Consider the following 22,523-nt stretch of genomic DNA (forward strand, 5'->3'; position numbering starts at 1 on the left):
GCAATAATGTAGCGTTTATGGCGCCGATTGTACGTGGGGCCTAGGTGGTGAATTAGTTATGGATTGATTTGGATGAGAAAGAGAGTTTTGAGTTCAGGTGCCGTAGCCGAATGGCATTTTTGCGACGCGAAACGAAAACTAAACGCCGTGAAAGGTAGTCTGGCTCTGTCGCGCCAATACGCAAGAGCGATAGAGATAAATATCTAAGAGCGTTTCGTTTTGTGAGCGTTTCGTAAGCGTTTGTGCTATTCGGCTACGTACCCAGGTTTAGGTACTTAGTAAAAAACCGGCCAAGAGCGTGTCGGGCCACGCTCAGTGTAGGGTTCCGTAGTTTTTCGTATTTTTCTCAAAAACTACTGAACCTATCAAGTTCAAAACAATTTTCCTAGAAAGTCTTTATAAAGTTCTACTTTTGTGATTTTTGTCATATTTTTTAAAAATATGGTTCAAAAGTTAGAGGGGGGGACGCACTTTTTTTTCCTTTAGGAGAGATTATTTCCGAGAATATTAATATTATCAAAAGACGATCTTAGTAAACCCTTATTCATTTTTAAATACCTATCCAAAAATATATCACACGTTGGGGTTGGAATGAAAAAAAATATCAGCCCCCACTTTACATGTAGGGGGGGTACCCTTATAAAACATTTTTTTCCACTTTTTATTTTTGCACTTTGTTGGCGTAATTGATATACATATTGGTACCAATTTTCAGCTTTCTAGTGCTTACGGTTACTGAGATTATCCGCGGACGGACGGACGGACGGACGGACGGACGGACGGACGGACGGACGGACGGACAGACATGGCGAAACTATAAGGGTTCCTAGTTGACTACGGAACCCTAAAAAGATGAATTGGGAAATTAATAACAGAAGTACTTGCCTTTCTTCATTTCCATTAGAAATCAAACTTAAATTGGCGTACATTTTACGCATATTTTTTTTGTTTTCAAAGTCATATTCGAATAATTTAAGTATTTGGGAAAATTTCCATAATGCTCAAGTTCACATGTTTGCATACGCAGGGCTTGAGTGCTTTTCGAAGGTTATATATCGTCACTACTTTAAAAAAAACTTGTATCTTCGTCTGTCAATGAAAAGAAAATTGTAGTAAGTATGTATGGAATGCATATAGACTTACTGCGTTTTAACTTTGAGGAGCAGCGTGAGATACGAGATTTTTCAAAGTAGTGACGATATGTAGGTATAAAAATAAGGTGTAGGTAAACTGTAACCCCCTTATTCATAAACGTACACTATAGTTATCAAGCCGATAAAGTTCGTTTGTCCCTTTCTGACGTATTGGTGTGATAGAAAGGGACAAACGAACTTTATCGGCTTGATAACTTTAGTGTACGTTTATAAATAAGGGGGTAATAAATTAAAGTCAAAAAAGTACTCCTATACCTACCTTTATCTAGCTGGCACTGTTATTCTTGACATTATTATAAGAATTTCAAAGCTACTCACATTGTAACAAGTTCTATGTATATAAAAACTATGATAACCCATAACAACCAAACATTTCCCACCATCCAAACTATACATACTTACCTGCATTAATATCGAAGGTGTACACGCGGCGCCATAGTTACGAGCGCGGATATTAAACCGCTGTCAATGTACCTGCTGTTTATGGGATACTGTTATTGTTGTCTGTATACATACATACCATCCATGTACATTTTTAGGGTTCCGTATTCAACTAGAAACCCTTATAGTTTCGCCATGTCTGTCTGTCCGTCCGTCCGTCCATCCGCGGATAATCTCAGTGACCGTTAGCACTAGAAAGCTGAAATTTGGTACCAATATGTATATCAATCACGCCGACAAAGTGGTAAAATAAAAAGTGGAAAAAATGTTTTATTAGGGTACCCCCCCCTACACGTAAAGTGGAGAGTGATTTTTTTTTTCATTTCAACCCTAACGAGTGATACATTGTTGGATAGGTATTTAAAAATGACTCTAAGGGGTTTACCAGCATCATTTTTTGATATTGTTAATATTTTCGGAAATAATCGCCCCAAAAGCAAAAAAACTGTCCCCCCCCCCCCCCCCCCCCTCTAAGTTTTGAACCATAAGATTAAAAAAAATTACAAAAGTAGAACTTTTTAGATTTTTAGGAAAATTATTTTGAACTTGATAGGTTGAACAATTTTTGAAAAAAATACGGGAAACGACACGCTCTTGGCCGGTTTTTACACCTAATGGAAGGTTACGGGAGAGGAAAACCTAGGAAGAGGTGGATGGACTGTATGAGACTTGATATGAAACGAAAGCAAGTTAATGATAAGATGACAGAGATGTCATCATCATCCTCCTTGCCTTATCCCGGCATTTATAAAATGTTAGCCTGGGGTCCGCTTTGACAACTAATCCCAAGATTTGGCGTAGGCACTGTTGCGAAAGCGACTGCCATTTGATCTTCCAACCCGAAGAGTAACTAGGCCTTATTGAGATTAGTCCGGTTTCCTCGCGATGATTTCCTTCACCGAAAATCGACTGGTAAATATAAAATGACATGAAGGGTGATAGAGATGTATGGATGAGGAAGGCATGCTGCGCCGATCCCAAGTGACTGGGATAAGGGCGAGAGGATGATGGTTATGAGAAGACAAACGATTAAACAGATCGCCTAATGGTAAGCGATCACCGGCATGTAGGAAGAACATTCTTCGGTCTTTTCAGTGATACATACCTTCATATACCTCTCTGGAATATCCAGCATAAATTCATATAAGGTACAGACTGGGGGACAATCGTAACTAATCCTTTTTTTCCATTATTACACTATCATGTTGAGTTCTACATGTATCCACTGAACACTAGCTCCTGCTATATATAACCGGGGGACATGCAAACATGCCCGCCAGTCGAGATTTACCCCGCTGTACCTTATGTTGTTGTTGACAACATAAGTCTATTACTCGTAGTTCCTAGTTTTGTCACAAAATAAACGATAATTAGTATTAATAAAATAATAGATGCAAAGACTATAGAAATAAATCCCTTAATGACATTTCCAATATGTCAATCCTAAGAAAGAACATCAACCCACCCTCTTACCATCTACTTACCAAACTTGTCATACTAATACTTACCATTTAACACAAATAGTTATTAACGACCATCATTTGATATCATTTCTCACCGGAACTATTCCACTGTACCTTGGTGACAAATGTGCAAAGTTACCTCGCTAGAAATGTCTCTATTACGCCCCAAGGGACGGAAATACCTTGCAAAAGTTAATATCTGTACATCTTCACATGTGGGGCCATGAAAACGGAGAGATTAACTTAGGTTAGATTATAGACACGTTGGTATCTACAAGCGATTTCAAACATACTACACTAAGGCCAATTCTAAGTTGTGTACATTTGATACTTTAGGACGTCTAAAATACCTCTATGTCTTTTTTTTGGCTTCGTGATAAATGCAAATCACAAATAAAAAATCCGCAACATGCTTCGTCAAAAATAAATAGACATCAAACTAAAATTCGTATTAAAAAAAACATGCTAACCCCATAAAAAGTTAAATACCCATTGTGAGCCCCTACACATGCACTTGAACCCCAACCTGTTCTCTGCCCGGCCCAAAAGTCCCAAAAATTCCAGCCGCGTTGCCTCGCTGAATGGCTAAGGATATTTGCTGGACCAAGAAAGATCCAGCCCGGGGATCACAGCCCTTTTCCCTCAACCGACGCCCTATCTCCCCAACAAACTTCTTGGCCTCGACACACCACGGTCCAGCCGTCTCGACAACAATCGGAACAAAGTCATACACTGGCCCTAGGTTGGCATACTTGCCACATGTCATTTAGATGTTGCGCCTTTGACTTGTGCTTTTTTATGTTTTGACGCGAAAATAACGTGTGATAGTGACAATACTTAATACCTACATAAGCGTTAAAAAGTGAAGTCCAACCGAAGTGTTGTAATTTGAATTGAAATGTTGTGTTTGCGATGAGACGGTGAAAAGCCAGTCCAAGTCAGTATCACAGAATATATAATAGTACAAGTACAGAAGGCCCACTGCTTTCATGTTTACGAAATGCCGCCTTTTTAAATACCTACAAAATTCTTACAAAGAAACGAGCCGCACGTGCGCGGCGTCCGGCGATAGGGTTACCTATGGATAAAAACGAATTAATACTCACATAAAATGTTATACTGTTATATTCAAGTCTTGGGTACTTTCTAGGTATATATACTGTATTTATATATTTTTGTTCAAGTTCCAACATTAGAAGCCTTACTGAACTTTTTCGCGGGACTTAATTAGTAGTAGATCTGTGTAAGAATGTCCTATGGTATTTATTTTATTCATGATGTCTATTTAACTAAGTATTATTAGCCATTCGACACGCGGACATCGCATATGAACCTTAAAAAATCTCGCGACGTAAAGTAACAATAGAAAGTACGAACGTGCATTCCGTGAGAACGCGCGCCACCCCTGAGTAGGCCGCGAACTCGCGGCCGCCAGGATGTACTTATAGCGCGGCGATAGAATCGCGGAGTGAGCCGCCCCTGTCAGTATGACGCTCACGCTCCCTCACTTAGGGTCAGCGTAGCATATCTTCTTCTTCCATACATTTCTATCACTCATCATCTCATCATCAAGCTTCATATCATGTCTTACAATCCTTCTACACCTTCTCGGTTTTCCATTCTCGAACAATATGACGTTTAGTAATGTAAGAATATACCGCGGTGTCGAGCGGAATACCGCGGATTTCATGGCCTCAGCCAAAGGTCGGCCTCCACAGACATAGTTGCCAACTTCTGTTTAATTGTTACTCAACCTTTGTAAGCCTACCAACATATCTTTCTTGTTCCATTAACATAGAGTCCTTTTCAGCTTGAATTGTTTATTCCCAAAGGCGACACGAGGTGCCACATTTGGGTTCTTACTGACCGAAGAGTTTTAGGAAGATTCATTTTGTAAATGCTCAGTCATGTGAACTTGAACATAGACTTAGACTAAGAATATTGCACAAAATTCGTGCTATTTCTATTTAAAATTCTAGTGTGGTTATACTGGTTATATTTGGATCACGTCTCCGATTTTGATAAAAATTGGTAGGCTGATATATGCTGAGCGTGAGCTATGATGCTGAGCAAGATCCACTAAGTTCCCCATAATATCCCAGGTAGTTTGTATGAAACCTTACTTTTTTGTTACCTATCATATTTTTATACATTTTCGGTACATTTCGACCTGACATTTGCACATAAGTAAAACTCATTGGCACGAGGCGGTATTCAAAACCGCGATTGAAAGTCGCACGCTCTTACCGCTAGGCTAAGCTAATACTAATGTCTATCATGTCTGTTGTATAATCCTCATAAATGACAGTCTACTCAAAGAACTGCACTAAGCTAGGTCTGATCTGAGCTACATCACCGTGCCGTGTTCGCCGCAAGCCAGTCGGAAGCCAGCCCGCCTCATTAAGGAACAAGAAACTTGTGTCGCGACGCGATACGACAGGTATAGGGATGGGAAAACTAAAGTTTTCATTTAAGCCTCCCAGCTTAAATTAAAGCTCCAGGAGGAGGCTAAAAATTAAAATGTAAATATAAGCCATCTAGCTTAAATTAAAGCTAGGTAGATAGATAGATAGATAGATAAAAATCTTTATTCTTCTCATTATTACATGGCTCTAATGGCAAACAATTTTGAAATTTATGTATACATACATCGTTATTATTTAAAAGTAAAGTTAAGTAAATAGAACATGCAGAATTAAAGTTATATGTAATTGGTAACATGCATTAAACTAAACCCTAAACGTATACAAACAGACACTGTAAGGTATAAAAATAAGTTGAGCCATGTGATGGTGCGAAGAAGAGGCGCTGACTCAGCATCAAGCTGCGGAGACCCGCAGCGCTGGTATTCTGTCAGAACCGAAAGAGTAGTGACGCTAGGTGTGCTGCACAGAGTGAACCACAAGCCGACTTCATCTGCTCGATAGGTATAAGACTGGAGGTGTGGTATTTATTTAAGGAGATAGGGCAAAAATTGGATATGACTAGGCATTTATTTATCTTAAGTATTTATGTATATATTATCTAGGTTAGGTGTAGTTTTAGTGGTGCAGGCGGTTTACATTGTAAGTAAAAGGCTATATATAAAAAAGGTTTATATCAATAAAGTTTCAAGTTCAAGACCATAGTTTTTGTAGTGTAAAGATGTGCAATTTGAGTTTTTGTTTAAAATACGGTTTAGACTTAATTCTGCGTATTGGTGGTGGAATATTGTTCCAACACTTCGTCGCTTGGTACTTGAAACTTCCGCGAAAGGATTGAGTTTTGTGAGATGGGATGGCTAAGACTAAAGCACGATTCGCTCTGATTTCATGGGATGAAGAGCAGAAGGCTAACTTTCTGTGAAGGTACTTTGGGGTTTTTAAATTTATGACATCGAACATTAAACAAGAAAGTAGAAGATCGAAGCGAGATGAAATCTTTAAAATGTTTGCGTTATTTAGAAATGGTGTCACATGTGTACGTGGTGGAATTTTAAAAGCAAACCTAGCGCAGGCATTTTGCACTCTCTGAAGGAGACGTCGTGACCGTTCGAGAAGACATGGCCAGTAGGTAGTTAGACAGTAGTTTATTTTAGATAGAATGAGGGCCTCACAAAGTCTCATTCTCAGATCCACGCTAAGGAAGTCGCGGAAATTGTAGAGAACCTTCAATCGATAGAAACAATTACGGGCTAATTCGATAACGTGCTTTTCAAAACGTAGGTTACTATCGACAAGGAGCCCCAAATTACGCGCCTCGGTGACACATGCGACATTGACATTTTCAATTGCGATTTTAGGATTACACTCTGCAATTTTTTCAATTTGTTTATTTGATCCTAAAATCATAAATTTAGACTTAAGTGGGTTAAGAACCAAACAATTTTTGGTGGCCCATGCATTGACCCGTTCTAGATCCTTATTAATTTTTGATACCGCTTGAGATGTATCAGATGGTTTAAAAGACAAATGCATTTGGAGGTCATCAGCGTATAAATGAAATTTACAGTGTTTAATACACTGAGTGATATCCGCGCTATATAAAATAAAAAGAAGAGGACCCAAAATAGATCCCTGAGGAACACCTCTTTTTATGGGGATAGGGTCTGATAAAGAACAGTTACCATCACTCCGCGAGATTTTTACCAACTGCCGACGATTTTCGAAGTAACTATTAAACCACTGTATAGCAGAATTATCAAATCCGTAATATTTCAATTTTGATAACAACAAAGACACGTTTATGCAGTCGAAAGCCCTCGAAAAATCCAGTAGTACCATAATAGTACCCTGACCCAGATCCTGGGCTTCCAGGAATTCACCTACGACATCATGCAAGGCAGTGGTTGTACTACGTTTTTTCCTGAAACCAGATTGCAAATCAGACAAAATTTCATTTGATTCCAAGTACGCAGAGACCTGATTATAGACAACTTTCTCCAAAATTTTGGACATATACGGTAAAACGCTGATTGGTCGGAGATCTTTAATAAGTACAGGGTTAGAAATTTTAGGTATAGGGCATACTACGGCAGTTTTCCAGGAGGTAGGGACAGAGGATTGACTTATAGAACTATTAATTAAACTAGTTATGATAGGCAATGTATGGGGTAAGGTCAATAAAATCATGTCAAAATTTATTCCATCATGGCCTAAAGCATTAGATTTAGTACTCAATATTAGTTTTGCTACTTGGGACTCATCAACAAGACTTAATTTAAATGTTGAAGATCCAAACTTATTGAATTCGAAAAAAGTTAATGTATTTAAATCTACTTTATTACTACCGGGCACATTTAAAAAGTGCATATTCATCGCAGTAGGGCAGTTAAAGTGATGGGGTAAATCAGATTGTTTGTTAAAACCATCAGTTACGTGTTTTTTAGATTTTTCCACAAAATTTTTGGATTATTTAGGTGACAATTTACGTTTTGTTCAAAATAGGCTTTTTGCTCATGATACAGGCTCGAGTTAACTAATTGTTTTAGCATTTTGTAATTTGTTTTGTCAGATTCAGATCTAGATTTAATATAGTTTTTATATGCACCATTACGAAGATACATCATGAAACGGACATTATTAGTTAACCAAGGTTTAGGGATTCTTTCACGACTCGTTTACAGATGGGTGCGTGGGTATCATAAATTTCAGTTATTAGCAAATTAAAAATATCTACCATTCCATCGACTGTCCCAGAATTTAAGATGTCCTGCCAACGGATGTTATGCAAATCTCGGTTGAAAATGTCAAGGACTATATTTTTGATTGGTCTGTAAACCAAAGTCTTAGGCGAGGGTTTGATTGATTTAATAGATAAAACTACAAATACCATGGCGTGACCTCCAAGCTCCACTACATGGTCGATCTCAGTGCTTTGAACCTCGTAATCAGTCAATATAAGATCAATAAGAGTAGAGCTGTAATTAGTGAAATGCGTTGGGCTATTAACATTGTTTCGAAGGTTATTCGAAATAAGAAAGTCTTGCAAAATTTTATATTTAGGGTCTTTACTATTTTGAAGATCAATATTAAAGTCACCCCCGATGATAATGCGATCATATTTAGAAAATGTTGATATTGTGTCATTAAGAGCGTCAAAGAAAACTTCAGCACTGAGCCAGGGTGGACGGTATGCAGTACCAACGATAAGTACCAAAGAATTCACTTTCACTTTCAACCACATTTGCTCAACATCGTTCGCTAAGCGATGATCACACAACTGTGCATTCAAGCCTCGTTTAACATAAAAAGCTACACCACCCCCGCTTTTACGAGTTCCAATAGTCCGTGGGATATGCTTAAAACTATAACCAGTCAGAGATGGTATACGGCCTTCCTCTCCCGCCTTTAACCAAGTCTCGTTAATTGCAAAAATATCCGCCTGGTGACGTTCAGCCGCTACTATAAAATCATTATGTTTGTGGCTATTGCAAAGTGACCCCGCATTGAAAAGCCCAAATTTGAAAGATTTTGTTTTAACTATTTACAAGAAAAAGAACCATGGGAAATTGAGGTTTGATATAAACTGCAATCAGGGGTCTAAGAAAGAAATGACAGGCAACAATTATAGCCAACGAAGAGTTGACAATGGATTGATCAATTGCTATGAACATAAAATACATATATATGACTAGTGTAGTGGTTATAAAAGTCAGCATATCCAGCAGTACTTGATAAATTGCCCTACAATAAATTAAAACGCATATCATATGGCTCACACAACAATAAACCAAGTATAAACGACTAATTCCTAACATAAACAGTCTTAAGGAAAATTCCCATGAGAAAATAATAAAAGATAACCAATATCGTATACACACTATAGCACAGAAACTCTTTCGCACATTATTATTTACTACAGTCACTGGTAGGCTCCACCTCAAAAACACGACACAGGTCCCTCTCGGATCGAATGTAGTGTACCTTGGAGGTTTCAGATTTTCTTGCGAAAACACGACCATCCTTGGTCCACACAAATCTCCAATTTTGAGCCCGCTTTAATTCGCGGGCTTTACCAAATAAAATCCGATTGGTTTTCGTTAAGCGCTCATTAACATAAAATGGTCGGTGTTGATGTTCCGGCAATCCAAGGTCAGCGCACGTAGTACCTCGACGCACTCTTGAGTTCTTTAAAAGTTGGTCTCGAACCGAGCGCCTTGCCAGACGCACGACGATGGGGCGGGGGCGGGAACGCACCGACCCCGCGCCTTCTAGTCGGTCGCCGTCGCCGTGCACCGGCCCCACTCGGCCGACATGAACTACATCATGCTCTTCCAGATTCAAGCCTAGTTTAGAGGCGATGCCTACAAATATGTGCATGGGTGATTCTCCCTTGAACTCAGGGACTGCTGTTATTTCGATGTCATTCAGCAAAGCCTGCTGGTCCCGCTCGTTCAAGTCTTCTTGAATGCGGGTAATAGTACTTATCGTATCTTGCAGCAAAGCCGAATTATCGCTCCCTGCATTTACCTTTTTTGCTGAGTCCAATTCTAATTTTAAACTGATGTTTTCCTTCTCTAAAAGGTCAACTTTCTGTGATAATGTCCCTACATGTGTCCTTAAAGTAGCCATTTCAGCCAAAATAGCATCAGTGGTCAAGCTGAAATTTTTTCTCAACTCCTCCGTGGCGTGGCTTATGCTATTATTTATTTCCTCCTTGCATGCATTTAACTTGGAATCCAGCAATTTTGAAAAAATATTATAACTGATAGTACCGTGCAAATCAGCCACGCTTAAGACTCCTTATTCCTTAGAGCGCTCATCAATTTCACGAAACGGCCATCGATAGATGGCGTTGGCGCTCGGTACGCGAGCACCTGCAACTCAACGCGCGTTTCAACGCCGACACAAATAATCTTGATAGTTTTGAATTAAATTGGTAATAACATAATTTTCAATTTTATACGGGGAATTTCCTGTTCATGGTATGGTCGTAGTAAATAAGGTGTATGAATGTAGTAAAAGTATAGTAGTCTACATATACATATATAAATACAGGTTTCCTAATTGATTGATTCAACAACCAACACCGCTGAGCCGAAACTACGAAAGCTAGAAAGTCGAAATTTGTATAGATTGCATTAACAAAATTTCGAAGAGATAAGAATCGATTATGAAAATTTACACCCCTAGTAGAGGGAAAAAGGGGGTGAAAGTTTGTATCGGGATCAATTTGTTTTTTTTTATTAGGAAAATTTTAGTTAGGAACTTGAAATTAGAGAATAGTTTAATAGTGATTTCTGTTTTTTTATTGAATGTATATGCATACTGATTGGTCCCATTTTTATCAGAACCCAGTTCTGATGATGGGATCCTGGAGAAATCCAGGGAACTCCTCAAGTCTGAAAGGCATACATATAGCGATTTTTGTGTTTTTATATGAATAGCATGCATTTACGTACGGAACAATGACATTTGGTGCAGTGGAACTGTTGATGATGGTCAGACCGGAACTCCCTAAATCTAAACGGCACAGTTATAGTGACTTTCATATTTTTATAAGAACAGCATGCACTTACGTCCAGAATAGTGACATTTGGTGCAGTGGAACTGCTCATGATGTTGTGTCACTTTTTAACCATCGCCTCAAATCTCTCAAGGAAGGACGGTTCTCAATTCGTCTGTTTTTTTTTTGTTTGTTCCTCGATATCTCCGTCGTTACTGGACCGATTTAAAAAATTTAATAATTAAAGCATTAAAAGCAGTTTTAAAAAATACCTACACATTTCTACATGTGCTCTGCCTACCCCTTTATGGGATACAGGCGTGATTGTATGTATGTATTTGTACATAATCCAACATTCGCAAGTAGCTTTCATCAGAACCCAAAAGGCGGCGGTTTTTTTTTCTTAAAAATTATTAAACGTTTTTTTTATGGGATAGGAGGCAAACGAGCAGACAAGTTGCCTGATGGTAAGCGATCACTGCCGGCTATGGACACCCGAAGCACCAGAAGTGTTGGTGCGTTGCCGGCCTTTAAGATGGATGTACGTTCTTTTCTTGAAGGTTTGAAGGTCGCATCGGTCCGGAAATACCGCTGGCAACAATTCATTCCACAGTTTAACTGTGCATGACGTGACCTGTGCAAAACATTGCGTCTTAGAAACATTTGAAAGGGTGAAAATCAAATTATGTACATGTTCGTTCTAAAAGTAGCTGATCAAACATCGTCGGTTTGGAAAGCCTGCGGTTAAATTTTTGCTCCTTCCTTACTATACATATTTTATTTAGAGGGTTTTGAGATTTAGGTAATAAAACAACGCTTCATTAGGTTTAATAGCATTATGTAAAGTATAATGTCAATGTAAGTGCAAGCAGTCTTATGAATAGAATAGCAGTTCTGTTGACCACCTCCTGACTCCATCATGAGACCTTGGACCTCATCTAGTTCGATGGTGCTCGTCGGCCCAAATCTAATGAGCCCAAACATGATGGGGTTATAATGAGGAGAATAGCAGTTCTGTTGACCACCTCCTGACTCCATCATGAGACCTTGGACTTCGTCTAGATCGATGGTGCTCGTCAGCCCAAATCTAATGAGCCCAAACATGATGGGGTTATGATGAGGAGAATAGCAGTTCTGTTGACCACCTCCTGACTCCATCATGAGACCTTGGACCTCATCTAGTTCGATGGTGCTCGTCGGCCCAAATCTAATGAGCCCAAACATGATGGGGTTATGATGAGGAGAATAGCAGTTCTGTTGACCACCTCCTGACTCCATCATGAGACCTTGGACTTCGTCTAGTTCGATGGTGCTCGTCAGCCCAAATCTAATGAGCCCAAACATGATGGGGTTATGATGAGGAGAATAGCAGTTCTGTTGACCACCTCCTGACTCCATCATGAGACCTTGGACCTCATCTAGTTCGATGGTGCTCGTCAGCCCAAATCTAATGAGCCCGAACATGATGGGGTTATGATGAGGAGAATAGAGGTTCTGTTGGCCACCTCCTGACACCGTCATGAGACCTTGGACCTCATCTAGTTCGATGGTGCTCGTCAGCCCAAATCTAATGAGCCCAAATATGATGGGGTTATGATGAGGAGAATAGCAGTTCTGTTGACCACCTCCTGACTCCATCATGAGACCTTGGACCTCATCTAGATCGATGGTGCTCATCAGCCCAAATCTAATGAGCCCAAACATGGTGGAGTTATGATAAGTAGAATAGCAGTTCTGTTGAACATCTCCTGCCTGACTCCATCATCATGAGAACCAGAACCTCATCCTGGTCCCAAAATATAATAATAATTCAAACTCTCAACAAACTTCACGTATAACTTAAAATCCAAAATCATATGAAAAGCATGTCGAATGCTAAAATTGCATAAGGTGTAAAAAGGATCAAGATTTGTTTAGTCGCAGTTTACGGCACTTCTCGGAACTATCGCGCTGCTTACGAAAGCTAGGTGCGCCGGACGATCAAACGCAGGTCCGTTGTCTTCGAGCGCTCGGCGCAGACTGAGCGGGCTCGCGTTAGCACAGTGTCTTTTATTCGAATTTTAGGTGTTTTAAAAACATATCTATCGACAGAAAGGTATGTCTTATATGTATGATTTTTTTTTATAGGTCAATAAGAAGTTCTAGTTTAGGATAATATTATTTAAGAGTTACAAAAAATGCAGGAATCGCAGGAAAAATACATAATGTAAACCTCTTTTTATCGAAAAAATGGGGAGGATACGGAAGGTTATTTATCCACCATTTCAAGTAAATCTTAAAATGTCAAAGTATTAGCTAACTCGTACAGGATATAACAAATAGGATTGTGATCATTTATTACCCCAAATAACATTTTTAACAGCACAATCACGATTCTAAACGAGCTATTCCACTACGAAATTTGAAAACGTCTTCCGAAAAAACTGATTTTTCGGAAGTATAAGAAGACATATTTTAAAGTAGTACCAATTGACTTTCTAGCTTAAGATATGTACTTTTAGGAACATTATCATTTTTTTAATAATCATTTATAGTTTCTTTATAATTTTGAATGAAAAAGGTTCTATTTTGCAAAAAACGCTCGTCTTTAGGAATAAGGCCTCTTAAGTAACAACAACTCCAACGTCACTCTCGGTAGCTCGAATTAAAGTTTTCCTATAACTACACTTGTCGGCACACCTATGCCGTACCTTCCAGGCAATTTTTGTAAGTAAGGAGTATTGGCTGTGCTGTTGTGTACACATCTCTGTAAAAGTCTGTTTTGTTCGCATCCACAGACGTTCTGCTGTCCTTGCTGCACAGTGCATAATGTACAAATAAATAAATACCTACACAAAGATTATTCCTTGTTAATTCTATTATTGTTTTTTTGTATTCCTGATTCTCCACAGTCCACACTGAATTTCACACAGCTGAATTTCATCAAATCTATTTATTTCACAGTGTTTATACCTACATAGTCTACATACTTATGTAACTTCCATGAATTTAATTACGTTGACGTTGAGCACATCGCACATCACTAGGCAGGTAGTATCGTTATCCTAATTACCTCAGTTCCCCACGGAAGGAAGCGCGGGAAAGTTTACCATTCAGCCAACATTCGACGTGTATGAACATGTCACTATCATATCTAGTTGGGGAGCCTTTCAGCTGTTTATACTTATTGATATGATTTTTGTGTCTAATAAATTTGGTTTCAATTTATAGGCTTTACTATTGTTAGATTTATAGACTAGCCAACGGCAAAGACGTGACCTACGATGGAGTCACCTGCCCAGAAGATGCCTGTTCATCCTTGATTTGAAAATATTATTTCCCTCAAATGTCCAGAAACAGTAACGGCAGATGAAAGAGTCTAAAACTTGTTTACAATCATAGAACATTTGTGCCCAATGGCTTTACCTACGTACTATAATTATTTCCTTGGTTTAGGGTCGGAAAGTGGGTCTTTGTCAACCTGACAGCTCTTTTAGAGGAGTATAGCTGACTTGATCTCTCCAATAATATTCGGATCGGACATCAAGTCGGGAAACCTAAAGATACTTAGACCAACAAAATATTTATGATAGAGGCTAGACAATTTGAGAAAAAGGTGATGGATTCACCATAAATATTATCATCTATTACTTCTTACTAAATTAAGAAGTACTTTCTAACCAAACCTAAATGCCCAAATCAAAATTCAATCAAAGAAAAAAACAAAATCAATAAAAGTCCGTAATCAAGCTTAACTGAAATCTATCATGGCGGCATGGTCAGCTTTTCAGTTCCGAAGCGAAGGGAAGCGTTAATAAGCATTTAAACAGATTAAATAAAACAGAACGGAATCATAAACCCGTTATCTGCCGCAAATAACCGAAATGCACACGTCACGTAATCGCCAACGGAAAGCAGCCATATTGTCGGTTTACATTCACCAACACTCTATTCTCAAATAATAGATATCGCCAATTTACTTTGACCCCCAGTTTCTACAAGCACGCTCAATGAAAACTGGTCAATAATGCTGGCTGGTTGAAAGCGATGAGGAATTGGAAATTCTGAATGAATCGTCCAGATCGTACGCTTGTCGAGCCTTCCACGCTGTTGCACCTGAGAGTATCCACTCATTACCAAACCCACTCAAAAATCAACCTTACTCCCGCACAATCTCTACCCACTTCAACTCAGCTCTGCAGATAAGCCTTCAATCAGCCACCCACTCAAATACGAGCTAAATTGACTCAATGGTAACAGTAACAAGGTTTAAATTACATTATCTCCATAATTCAGGTGACAATTTGAATCGCGTTCCATTTACAAAACAGTTGGGTGATCATCCCTTCTGGCCAGTATTTAATACCTCCTCCCACTATTTGGAAAGCTACTCAATTTTGTTTTATCCAAGGTTGAGTTTTGAGTGTGTTGTAACTTTTGCGTGTGAAATCCGTTAGAGTACGGACAGGTTGAGCTGAAAGCATTGTAATTCGGGCCCAGGTGAACGTATGCGGCGTATTGTGTTTGGGCATCCACAGTATGGCGTTGATATGTCCGAAATGAAACAATGAGTCGAGCATTATGCTGAATATGTATGAGCTTTGATTTTACTGTTTGATGTTGAGTTTACAGGGATTATATGGTGTTTAAGATAATCTCTATGTTATGTTGGTTAGAAAGATTAAAACAGCTATGACTGGTTGAGAAAACTGTTTAGACGAAGTCGATAAAGAGAACCAAAGACAGGCACTATCTAATATTTGTACCTACCCAGAAAAAAGCATTACTGAATTGATTACTTTTGTATTTATGCCATATGAATGAAGTTATGAGCTCTAGGAATAGTAGAGTCCCTATATGAATATCTATGACGCGAAGTCACTAACACAGCTTAAAACTTCATCAATAAATGAAGAACTTTACTGTAGACAGTATCAAAACAACACAACTTTTAAATTAATATCCTATCACTGAAAACACACCACAAAAAAGCCATATCAATATCACTAAAGCATTTACTGGAGCCTTTCTAAACCCTAATTATGAAAGGCAAATCCACACTCTTTAATTCAACCCCTACTTTGCAATAAGGCTTCCAAATCACCTAAATACATCCAAATACATAACACCAAGCGTAAATAGGTCGGCCATTTTGAAAATGTCGCGCAAAAAACCTGCCAGTCACTCTCGTCACTCCGCACCTGCCAAGACAAGCTGCGTTTATTCCGAAACGGCGTAAGTGCCAATAGTTGTTACAACACTTACGATGTTTTCGTGTGGAGGGGTGAGGAATAATTAATTATCAGACCCCCTCAGACCTCGTGTCAAGGTGAGGCTATTGTTTCGGAGGCCGGTGGCACGGAGCTCTCAAGGGAATGGTTTAGATGAAGTCTGTGTTTGCACTGGATGTGGGAATATATCTTGATATGCGAGTGTGAGGTTTGAAAGGAATAGTTTCAGATTTATTTGGAAAAGCTTAAGTCCTTGTTCGAGATTTTTTGCATAATTATACTAGACGTCACCTCAGACCAAAGTAAGTGAAATTGAATAAGGAATCAATGGACTAGTTTTGCAAACGATTTTGTTAGATTGTGACGATATTAAAACTACTTTTGCATATGAATAAACAAAATTATATTATTGCGTTACGTTGATTAGTCGCAATCGTCTCATTACTGCACGCAGCGTCGTCAATGGACTCTTCACATATTAATATGCATTTACGAAACTGCATCAAATGTATAGGTACTCCATATTATAATATGATAGTTTCTGAAGCCTATCATATTAACAGCATCGTCTTTGAACAAAATAGTACTTATCTCATAATTCCTTAACAGATTGTTTCTCTGATATTTGGCATCAAAGTTGAACAATTTTGAGGTTAAAAACTGGTTTTTGGTCATAACTTTTGTTTTAATTACTTTAAAATAAAATCTCTCTCGAATTTTTAGGAAAGTCAAATCTAACACTAACTAAAGCAAACACTTTGATTTCATGTATGGAATAAAATTCCCTTCACTAAAATCAAATTTCGATAAAAATGTTTTTTTAGGTATATTTTTTTTCTTCAAAATATGGCTTTTACGAATAGAGACAAAATATTGAAGAACCAATGGTCGTTGGTCTTATAATTCTATCTCTAGTGCAGGAGTTTCCACTCAAAACTTGTCAAAAATCGATGAAAACCGTGTAGAGCCCCTTAACCAACACTTAAGCTAACCGGCGCACAGTGTCACCAGCCCTGAAGGTGAGTGTCGTTGATTAACGATGCCGGAGACGTGTTTATTGTGCCGACAAGTCAGCACGCGCCAGTCACCGATAGTTCGCTCTTTGTTGGCGGCGACATTGTTTCCCGATCTCGTGTTTAACTTAGTCACTGTGCAGCTAGGCCTTTTATGAGGCCTTGCCTATGAATTTTGTTTCTTGAAAAATACATACCTATATAACTGTATAGCACAGAGACTTTTGAACCTTGAAATCGAAAGAGTCTTCATACCCGATTGTGTTATATTACCTATCATGGAAAAATGGTGTTTCGGATCTTTGAGAGACCGAAGAGTGAAAGCCAATACGTAGATGTGCGTAGAATTTGTAATTTAGTAGGCAGACATCTTTATACTAATTATATTCCTTCGGTCACAGTCACAGCTGAGCAAGCCACATTAGACATTAGTTTATCCACGGCAGTTAACGCCCAGAGCTAAATGGACTCGTTGAACGATCTATTTAATACAGGTGTGTATTATTAGGTGTATTTAGCATAAACCTGTCATCATTGGTCGCAGGTGAACTCGCCTGACCGCAATAGTTAATAAATCAACTATTATAGCGCTATGAAAATGGAGAGGTGGCGTCGATTTGTATGATGCAATAATGCTTTATTTTTGAGTTCACGTATGTGTGTAGTTGTGGTTATATGATACAGGAAGCAATATATAAGTAGAAAAATCACTAGTAGTAGCTAAATGCTTAACCAATAAGTACTGGGTGGCTAGCCGAATGGCACAATCGCTCACGAAACGCTCACGAAACGAAGCGCTAGTAGATATCTATCTCTATCGCGCTTGCGTATTGGCGCGACAGAGCCAGCGGCGTATCGCTTTCGTTTGGCGTCGGAGAAATGCCATTCGGCTACGGGGCCAGGCCGCGCCAATACGCAAGCGCGATAGAGATAGATATCTACTAGCGCTTCGTTTCGTGAGCGATTGTGCCATTCGGCTAGCCACCCTGGTGCCATTACATAGTTCTCTGTACCCGCGTCTTGCGGCCCTAAGCCCTAACGGCCCAGCCACGACAAGCGCGACAGCGGTGAGCGGCAGCCATACGTGCGAATGAAAAGTCCCATCGCTGTGTCTCGCTCCAATGTATAGCCGCCGCTCACCGCTGTCGCGCTTAGACCAATGTCGTGGCTGGGCCGTAAGCCCTTCTACACTTATACCCGCAACCCGTCTCGACACATCCACTGCGCGACGACCAAATTTGGGTTTGCGAGCCACATCAGAGCGCGGACAATGATTGTTGATGTACTTGATGTAGTCGCCATTGTCGCGGATACGACAAGGAAGGAGATGATGATGATGATGACTATACTCAGTGGCTGCAAGTACGTTGTCAGCTATTATTTTGGAGTTGGCAGGTACGCTCTTTTCTTAGTTTAAAGGTCGCATAATACTGGCAACCAGGGTTTATTCCATAAATAATATAGTGTAAATAGTAGTGTATTTCATACCTGTCCAAAACCAAAAGATTATTCTATGATTTATAAGTAATCCTTGATCCTCCATTTCGGTAAATATATCAATTGAAATAAATATAATTATGGTAATAACTGTAGCGAGTTCATTTTGACCCGTGTGCCTAAGGCCTTTCAAAACCTACACTCATTAACCAATGTGTATGTACACAGATCTACATCAACGTCAGTATATTCACTCTATACCTCCTGTCTATATAAATATACCTTCATTAAAGTTCCGAGAGGGTTCATATCCATTGTTTGCGGCAAACAACCCCCAGGTGAACTAATAACTTGCACTTCGATTTGTTTACATTTAATATACGGTTATTGCTTTTGAACTTCAGGTTTAATTATTAGGGATGGATTATGGATAAATACCTACATTATTAAGATGTTAAAAACCAGTTAAGTTATGTAAAAGAAGATAGAAGTATTACTGTATTATTATAAAAATAAGTTAATTTTAATTGGATAATGCCTAGTCGGGGCAGAGGACGACCAAAGAAGAGATGGCGGGACGACCTCGACGTATTTTGCAGCGACTGGCAAGAGCGGGCATCAAACCGTGAGGACTGGAGAAAGGAAGGGGAGGCCTTTGCCCAGCAATGGGACACCATATAGGCTAATTTAAAAAAAATGCCTAGTCAAAAAAACCGTTTACAAACGATTCAGTTGGAATCAATTCTAACAGAATCGTTTCATAATGTTCATATCGTATCTAAAACTAATGCTGTATGTTTTTGATGTTAGCTAATAATAGCTAGCTGCTAAGTTTTATGCTTAGTCTTCATCTGTGAATCTAGTCATATAAATTAAATGAATGTTGTAAGAAAAAGAACTACGCAAGAATGTTTTCTAATAAGAAAATATCATTTACTGCAAAAATAAACCACAATTTTATTAATTTCTGCAATTTTAAATATAACCGACACAAAAAGGGGAAATACCTTATTTCAACCCGCATAATTAACTAAACATTTCAATGCAATATATTCCCAGTTCGGGTACCATTGTCCACGATTTATTAAATTCTACTCGACCCACCCCAGTAACCTCATCCCTTACCCAGGTGCGCACTAAACACACATTATTGTTATTCAGATACGGGTATTATGGGTAAAAACCAGAATTATTTTAATGAAATCTGTGATCTGATTCCCATTTATAATTGCGAACACCTTATTTAAATGTAATTTTAAAAAACAAAGAGTCTACGCTAACTTTACAGTGATTTGGGAATATTTTTGCTGCGTCATTGTTTTTTTTTTATTAAATAAATCTGGCTTTGCCAAACTTTAATGGAAAATTAAACAAAGTGTAAGGTTAGGTCTTGCCTATTTACTTAATTTTGTAAGTAAATATGACCATTAATTCTAGAAAGTGGTGTCCCTTGCTCAGTCCGTGAGTCGGAGAATCATCATCCCAAGAATGGCGGAGGCTCTCTGGTTCTGGTGAAAATGATCGCTATTAAGTACCACATGACGTTCCTACAAGTCAGAAAGGAAATTAGGTAATATTTACTCGTGAAACGACTGAAAATATGTGGCCAATCGCGATATATTGACATGTGTAATATTGAGGATTTTTGGAAAAATCTCCTCATGATTCTGCATTAAAAATAGGGCAATAAAGGAAAGGCATTGGCCAAGAGCATTTGTTAGTCATATACCTCGAAATCAAAAAATCCTTGTAGCTTTTCACCTATTCGCTTTTCGCCGCGATCTCAAAATTTCTGAACCGATTTTTTTCTTGTAGTATGATTTTTGGTCGCTAATTACAATGGTGTATAAAATTCATAGTATATTTACTTCCCTGCCTTTCTTCATTATAGTCGCTTTTCACCTCGATAGATATTTGTTTGTAATGCGTTATTAGATATCGTGATATTTCCTTCAAGCACTTTACCTCTATAGTTTTGTTTTGTAAATGAATTTCGCATTTGTAGTTTTTTTCCTGGTTATATAACCTCGTTGTGAATATCACTGATATCACTAAAAAAAATAAAAGACACTATTTGCTGTCTGTCACAGAATGCAAATGATGATGTTGATATATTATGTCCATTTGACCACGTATTATATCCCAGTGATATAGCCTATTTTCAAAACTATTAATACAATATGCGACCCAGGTAAAATGCGACTAAAATATTTGCGGCTAACTGAAGAGGCTATTATAGTGATAAATGCTACATAAAAATCTGCTATTGTTGTAAAAATCTATTGAAATTATACGCGGTTAACTAAATAGACTATTGATAATATGCTACATCAAAATTTGTTACTGTTGTAAAAATCTACTAAAAATATATGCGAGTAACAAAATATACCATCGATATTAAACGCTACAACAAAATACGCTATCGCGGCAAAACGCGAATAGGTGAAAAGCTACTAGGATTTTTTGATTTCGAGGTATACGACTAACAAATGGCCAAGAGTCTAACCCAAAACCTCTAGACAGAAAATATAATGCTGTTACCTTCAAGTTATAAAAGCACGAGTGAGAAATAAAATCCTAACATAATCACAGTGACCTAAATAAATCCACTTCAACGTAAAATGAATTTAAGCGCTGTAAAACATTTAATAAACGATTACCGAAACCTTAATCCACACGAGCCGGCAGGGAAACTGTTAAGTCAAACACGGGTTAAATTTATACCGGCCGCCGACGCAAACTGGCCAGTTCCGGCCCAGTGGACGGATTGGGAACAGTAAGAACACTGGAATGGACATTGGAATAATCAGTATACAGATATAGTTCAATGTTATAACTCCTTCTTAATAGTCAGGATGTTGATAGCCACGCCTCTGCAGGGGCAAATGTCAATAAGTTTCATCGAAGTTTGACGTTTAAAATAACATTTGCACTGGCGACGATGTTTAAATCGTTGCCCAATTATCTTATTATGAATCTATGCTTATGGGTCTCATAACTTAAATCTAAATTTTATCAATGTTTAGTCGTAAAACAATTGTGTAAACTTTTAAAAATGTTCTTGATCGTCAAGGCTCTTTTACAAGTCAATAAAAAAAATTCGCCTAGTTTCCAAACTGAGCGGGCAGTGCGTATCCACTAGAGAGTCGTCCAGGTTATTATACAGGTGTTTGAATGTACTTATACCCACGAGAATACGTGTGTACTAATACCTATGTATCCCACCTTAGGTGCTTTAGGTTATTAGATGCTTTAAACTCTTTAAGTGCTCATCTGAAATTCTGACGGAAATTCTATAACACCACAATGGCTCCTGTGATGGAATTCCATGTAAGTAAAATAATGGTGTTACCTACTGTTTTTAAACTTCTTCTGTGTCCCAGCTTAAGTAATTAACGTGATGTCGAACCTCGATGTTTTAATAACTGGTATACGTGCCCGCAGGTTCGCCCATAATATCTACTGCCCAAAACCATTCTAGAACAAAACGGCTTATGTACATCACAAGCAAGGGTACTTAGGCCCTTTTAGAATTATCGTTTTGCATGTTAGAGGAATGTAATGACTAATATCTGTACAGATTTTGAGAGACTTGAATCATTATAGAATTACAGAGATTATGAGTCATCGATTGAATTTAATTCTTTTTGGCCTTTTTGGGTTTGGAGGATGAATGTTTACAGAGGTTGGTAGCCACTGCCTAGCTAAGCTACCTGTATTAAGACTATTTTACGATAAAGTTTAGGTGAAATTATGTTTTTATAATACACTTCTCTCTTTGGTAGTGAGTGTCTAAGAATTTTTCAAGTGACTGGGTTCAAACCCTGAGAAAGCATTGCTTTATATAGACTGATTTTAATTTCTGGTCCTGATTTTTTC

Source organism: Leguminivora glycinivorella, chromosome 3 (genome assembly GCF_023078275.1).
Source record: "Leguminivora glycinivorella isolate SPB_JAAS2020 chromosome 3, LegGlyc_1.1, whole genome shotgun sequence".
Taxonomy (NCBI): Eukaryota; Metazoa; Arthropoda; class Insecta; order Lepidoptera; family Tortricidae; genus Leguminivora; species Leguminivora glycinivorella.